We start from the raw sequence: 5,931 nt of genomic DNA, 5'->3' as shown, positions 1-5,931 counted from the left end.
TTGCCTTCTGTGCTAAACTGTATGCTATTTTTAACCTTTTAATTTTTTTTATTATTGATATATACCAGTGCCTGGACAGTTGTGATTAAAAATGAGCAATTCAGAGGAGATCCCAGTGAATCACTTCATCTTGTGCCATTTTACAGTAGCTGAAAATAATGTATCTGTATTGTACCTATAATGTTATTTTTGGAGAGGGGTTCATGGATGACTTAAACTAGTTGGATGTGTTCTTGCAGTTGGATTTGAATACTGTTACTTCTGTAGAACTGTTACTGTCTGTCAACTGAGATTCAGTAACTAGTGATCAGAAAACTCCTATCCATTTCAAGTCCCAGCTAGCACAAACCACTGCTGAGAAAAATGAAGGGCAGTAATTCCGTAAAATGTTCAGAATTAATTGCATGTGCAGTTATAACCAAGTCCTTGAATCTGAAACATTATTAGATCTTGTTTCTCTTAACAATAGCTGTTTGATCTGAAGTCTGTCCTCAGAACTTCCTCAGAAATCATTCTGCAAATGTGTATGTAGGTTTTGTTTGGTGGTGATTGTGTGCTGCATTTTTTTCCCGTCAGTGTGTGTTCTGGAACTGAATCCTTTGCAGCCTTTAATATGGAGCCAGGCTTGATGCCTCTGATTTGATTCTTTCAGCTATTCAGAACTATTTCAAAACTTGCATTAAAACAGCACATCTGTGATAACTTTTCTTTTCTTCCAGTAGGTGTTAATGTGAATTGACCTACCTTGCTCTGCTTCTAAGGCTTTCTGGCTTCCAGGTCAGCCAGGCTTAGAGGTGATCAGTCTTCTGGAATTGGTACAGGCAACCAGTGTGCTTATCCCTGACACATCTGAAATTATGTCTCGTAACTGGCATAATTGTAACTGTCTGTAATTGATCTTCCACTTAACTCTCTGAAAGAGGCAGATTGGCAGGGCAGAGCTCAGGTTAAGTGTTTGGGGATGTTTTGACATTCGTGCTGCTTTACAACCCCTTCTGCCGGAGGGGTTGTAATTAAACTTGCCCTGGACAAAAAGCATGTATGAAAAATGAAGGTATGTTTAAACTCCTAATTGAGTTAGGGCTTGGCATCAATGCAGTAGTGTAGTCTGATGTAGATGCAACCTAAAAGCGTGTGAGGTTTAGCAATGATCTCTTTCACAGAAGAAAGCCCTTGAATTTGGTAATGCACTTAACACTAAAATAAAAAGGTACTTCTGAAGACAAATACTCCTCTCATCTTCTCTGCGCTGTTGCCAGCCAGTGTGCTTTGTGCTGACTCAGAACATCATTATCTTCTTGCACAGCTTCTGTCAAAGGCAGGAAATGCCAGGGCAGGAATCTAGTTCTCCTGGGCAAATTGATGCAAACAAAACAATGTGTTTAACTGTGGAAGATATATTGGAGAGGAGGAGCTTCTGGTTTTGTAGATGGAATATTTCAAGGGATGCTCTTAAGACTGGTTTCGCTAATACTTGTTAAAGATAGAATTGTGTGAAGTTAATGACAAGCTTTCAGAGACAAGCTCCAGATGGTGAAACTTACTGCTAATTCTGGGTAGACTTCTACCCAAGGGAGTGTTTCCTCCCTTAACTGTGGCTGTTTAGAAGTTGGTAGCTTTTCCTAATCCTGCTCCTGCAGCAGACACTTGGGATCGGACCAAGGATGTAAATGTTGAAATTACTGTATCTGGAACGTAAACAAAATCCAAAGCAGTCTGTTCTGAGACTTGATCATCATCCAGAATTCTGAAAACGGGTATACAATGCACAAGTGTGGCAGAAAATACTTTAAAGATTCTGTGAATTTAGGACTGTCACTATGTAATTAGAGACTAGGTAATGTAGTACCAGTATTTAAAAGGGAAAACAATTAAATGAGGAAACTACAGGCTCATGTCTGTAGCAAGCAGAGCTCTAAGTACATCCCTCTTCTGCAAAGTATGTTATAGACATACGGTAACTGGCCAATAAGGAAGAATTGATGATGTTGAAATAAGCTGATGATTATTTGTGACTCATCTGTATTTTAGATTAAGTAAATGCAGGAGATCCAATCCATATGTTTTTTGTGGAACTATCTGATGTGGAGCCACAAAGGAAATCTCTAGATATTCCAGCATGGGTAAGATCTTGGCTAAAGAGAAAGTGTTTTGTAATGGGAGCTGTTGGATTGGTAGTGAATACTACAAGTACTTGATGACCTCTGAAGACGACCTTTACAAGAATTGGTCTTGGTATTGTATTTACTATGTCTGTCAATGGTTTTGGCAGAAAGACTTGGGCTGCATTAGTGTGATTTGTGGATGACCAATTTGAAACAATTTGCAGTACACTGTTTTGAATATGATTTTTTTAAAAAAAAGATTGCTATGACTAGCAAAGTAAGATTAAATAACAGCGCAAAATGCATATTCAATCAGTTACAAAATACTAATGAGAATTTTTGCTATAGGCCAGGAGCGTCACTTCCTTAGCTGGAGAAGAGAGATGAAAAAGACTCCAGGTATAGTCTGTTCAATAATGATCACTGTTACTCGTCTTACTTAAAAAAAAAAAAAAAAAAAAAAAAAAAAAAAAAATAATACAGTTCCAGGATGCTAAAGGGAAGCATGAACAGCACTGTATGTACAAATCTTGGGCTCACCTAACTTGGGGTACATGCACAGCTCTGGTTCATCACAGCTATAAAAAAGAGAAGGTTATAAAAATTGATCAGGGAAAGAAGTGTGCGTATCCTGTCAGAGCATAAAACTGTAGCTTAACCTAATAGAATCTGAAAAGGGATATGGTGGTTTTACATACGAAAAAACTCAGTACTATGGGAGAAAGCATTAAGTTACAAGACCTGCTGCTACAAAATGAAGAACTGTTTGCTGGCTGTTATTATATCTACCCTGAATGTAAGAAAGCTTTTAATGATCAATGTAAAACAGTCTTAAATAGTAGTGAGAGCAGGAAGGCAGGCACTTCAGAGTGCCTGAACAGCACGTGAAAGGGATGCGTGATCTGGCGACCTGCGATAGCACAGACCTAAATGATCTCTTTTGTGTGTTTAATAAGGATTAGGCTCTCTGTTTATGATGGAGTTAATCACCCTGTGCTTGTGGGGTGCACGTGGCTTCTCTCAGGAGGATTTATAGAAAAGATGAACTAGGGCTCATCTTCCCTGCCCCCCCCCAGCTTCTCCCTTAGAGAGGATTTATAGAAAAGATGAACTAGGGCTTATCTTCCCTGCCCCCCCCCAGCTTCTCCCGATCAACCGATACCAAGAACTTGTCTTTCCAACATCTCCCTTCATACATCTATCTTTAAGCAGTTTATCACTTTAACTGAACAATACCATATATTTTGTTGCTGATCTGAATTTTTCCAGGTCTTATACCACATGTTGCTTTTCTGCAAGTGTTAAATTTTTGTCAGGGTCTGAGGAATGACACTGTTGTATGCCAAGACGTTAGGAAAGAATACATGGCTTTCTCACGGAGCATGCAAGGAGTCAAGGAGATTCCTGGTGTAAATCTACTTCAGTTGACCTAAACTGGGACTGAAATTTGCCAATTCTTATACTAATATGAATAATTTTATCCTTGTTTGTTACTTTGTTCCTGCTACATTTAGTTGTATTGGTTCCTGTTCCGTACTGCAGTTTAATGAGTTCATACAGTATGTTCCAAACTAATCAGTTAAATACAAATTACCTAACTATCAGTCCGTCCCCTTTTCCATTTCTCTTAATATTATTGATTACTGTTTTGACTTGGGATAAATGTTACTGGGAACGTCCTTCTGGGCTGGTTCAACTTAGTGCATTCCTGTTGCATACAGTTGTCTTCCTCTAGCTTCCCAGGGAAAGGATTTTGTAGATGTAAAATGGATTGCGACAACAAACGTGCCTCATCCTCTTTAGAAACAGCCATCTCACATCCTTAAGGTCCAGCGAGACTCCCATGAAATCATTCTGTAGTCACTCAGGTTAGGCTTTGGCTAAAGGTAAAATGAGGGAGTGTTGCAGCAATGGGTACAGAAGGAAAATCCAGCACTTCCAAGGTGACATCTAACTCTGTCTGTATGCAAACTGTTTATGTAGTGAAGGCAAGTTTCTGCATTAAGCAAGGATTTGGGAATAATGAGTGGAGGTGTCGTAAATGTTTCGAGGGAACTTGTTGGTGAGAAGCTGTCTTTTCCAAGTTACAGGTTAAGAATTTCTCTGGAAAGCATAAAAAATCTGGAAGTTACTTTGACACATCTGAGTTAGAGTAAGAGTAAGTAGTGTCCTTGCCATAACAAGAAGAAACATGTAAAAATAGACCAGAAGGAATGAGAAGGCAATGTGTGATTTGGTTTTATTATTGTTTTCATCATCTGAGGTTAGATGTGTAACAGTATTTTTAAGATAATGGAAAAAGTGGTCCCCTTTGCCAGCAATTCCCACCCTAAGGGAATAAAGATCTCCAAGTACAGCTTTGCAGAATTTTTATCCCAATTTAGCTGTGACAGATTCTTCCATTGAGAAGGTAATAGTATGAATACTTTTCAGGGCCACATCTGGCTTTGTGCTGTCTCTAGCTCCTCAACAGCCTCTCCAGGATAACGTCCATAGAAACATTTTTGTGGACTCAGATTGCCCTGTTCTAAAGAGAAAAGACCAGTTCTCAGGACTGTTCAATATTCACTCGGAGTAGACTTCGGGTAAAAATGAGTGTCGGTGAGAGCCCTGTGGATACAGATACTGAAGGGAGAGCACACCTCTTGAGAGAAAATTCTCTCCAGTTTCTGTAGTTTATCCTTTGGATAGAAAAAGGAAGTGACTGCTGAAAAAAATAACAACTCTGTTCTTACTAAGAAACCCCAGTAAGTGTGAATCTCTTCCCAGAGGGTGGGACATTCTGCACGGAATTCTGTGGGAAGTCACAATGGATTTCCCTAGGCATTCCCTATTTTCAGCCATATCCAGGAGCAAGAGGTGGTCTGGGGAAGAAATGGGGGTTTCCTTCCTCATCCTCTGGAAATAGCTAAAGACACGTATCCTGTTGTTACTCCTTTCACTGTCCACAAACATTGTTTCCTACAGGAAATAATTCTTAATGACGTGCAGATAACTTTTTTCCCTCTGGCTGCTAAAGGCAGGCAAGCAGAATTTGCTTCTAAGCTGGTGAATTTTACTGATAGTTCTCGGGTGCTTTCATTCTGTCATTCCTTGAGGTATTTGTTTCCCTTCTGTCTCTTCTGAAATGTAGCTATCAGTAAAAGTTTACAGAGTTTATATTACCTTGCTCTGCCACTACAAACGTTTCCTGGCCTTCACAGTGATTGAATGACTTGCAAGTTGCTTTGGGGAGCTCCAGCTGGATTTGTGCTGAATATGTTTAAAGACATGGGAATATGGTTTGAATTACTTGAAACAAGAATGATCTATTGTCATTCACACATTTTCCTAAGAGACTAGTTGAGGGAAAATACTGAAAAATGACAACCATCCAGCTATGCTTGTAGGGTGGTCCAATATTATTCCCTAATTCATTCAGGCAATAGACAAAGATTTAAAGTGCTTTCTTTGCAATACTAAAAAAAAAAAAAATAAATCACAAAACCAGTATAAAAAATATTGACCTTTCCCCATTAGAGAGAAGAATATCTGCCCTAGTCCTAAACTGTTGTAAACCAAGGGGACTATTGCCAAAACTTTATAACTTGGATGTAAATGGAATATTACCTCTCGAGCAACAGCAGCTTAGAGCTGTTAAAACCACACACACTGAAATGCCTTAACCACACAGGGGTGAACCAGTTTGTGCTTGCAGTTCCCCATAGCTCAGTTCAGCCAGAACTATACTTACTTCCCATCACCTTTTTTCCCAGGGTAAAAAATTGTTTTCTTATGGCAAGGCAGGGAGACTGGTCCTCGGACATGACGGGGTATTTCTGTGGGA

Source organism: Aptenodytes forsteri, unplaced genomic scaffold, assembly GCF_000699145.1.
Source record: "Aptenodytes forsteri isolate BGI_AS27 unplaced genomic scaffold, ASM69914v1 Scaffold382, whole genome shotgun sequence".
NCBI lineage: Eukaryota > Metazoa > Chordata > Aves > Sphenisciformes > Spheniscidae > Aptenodytes > Aptenodytes forsteri.
Note: the sequence above shows the minus strand (reverse complement) of the source record.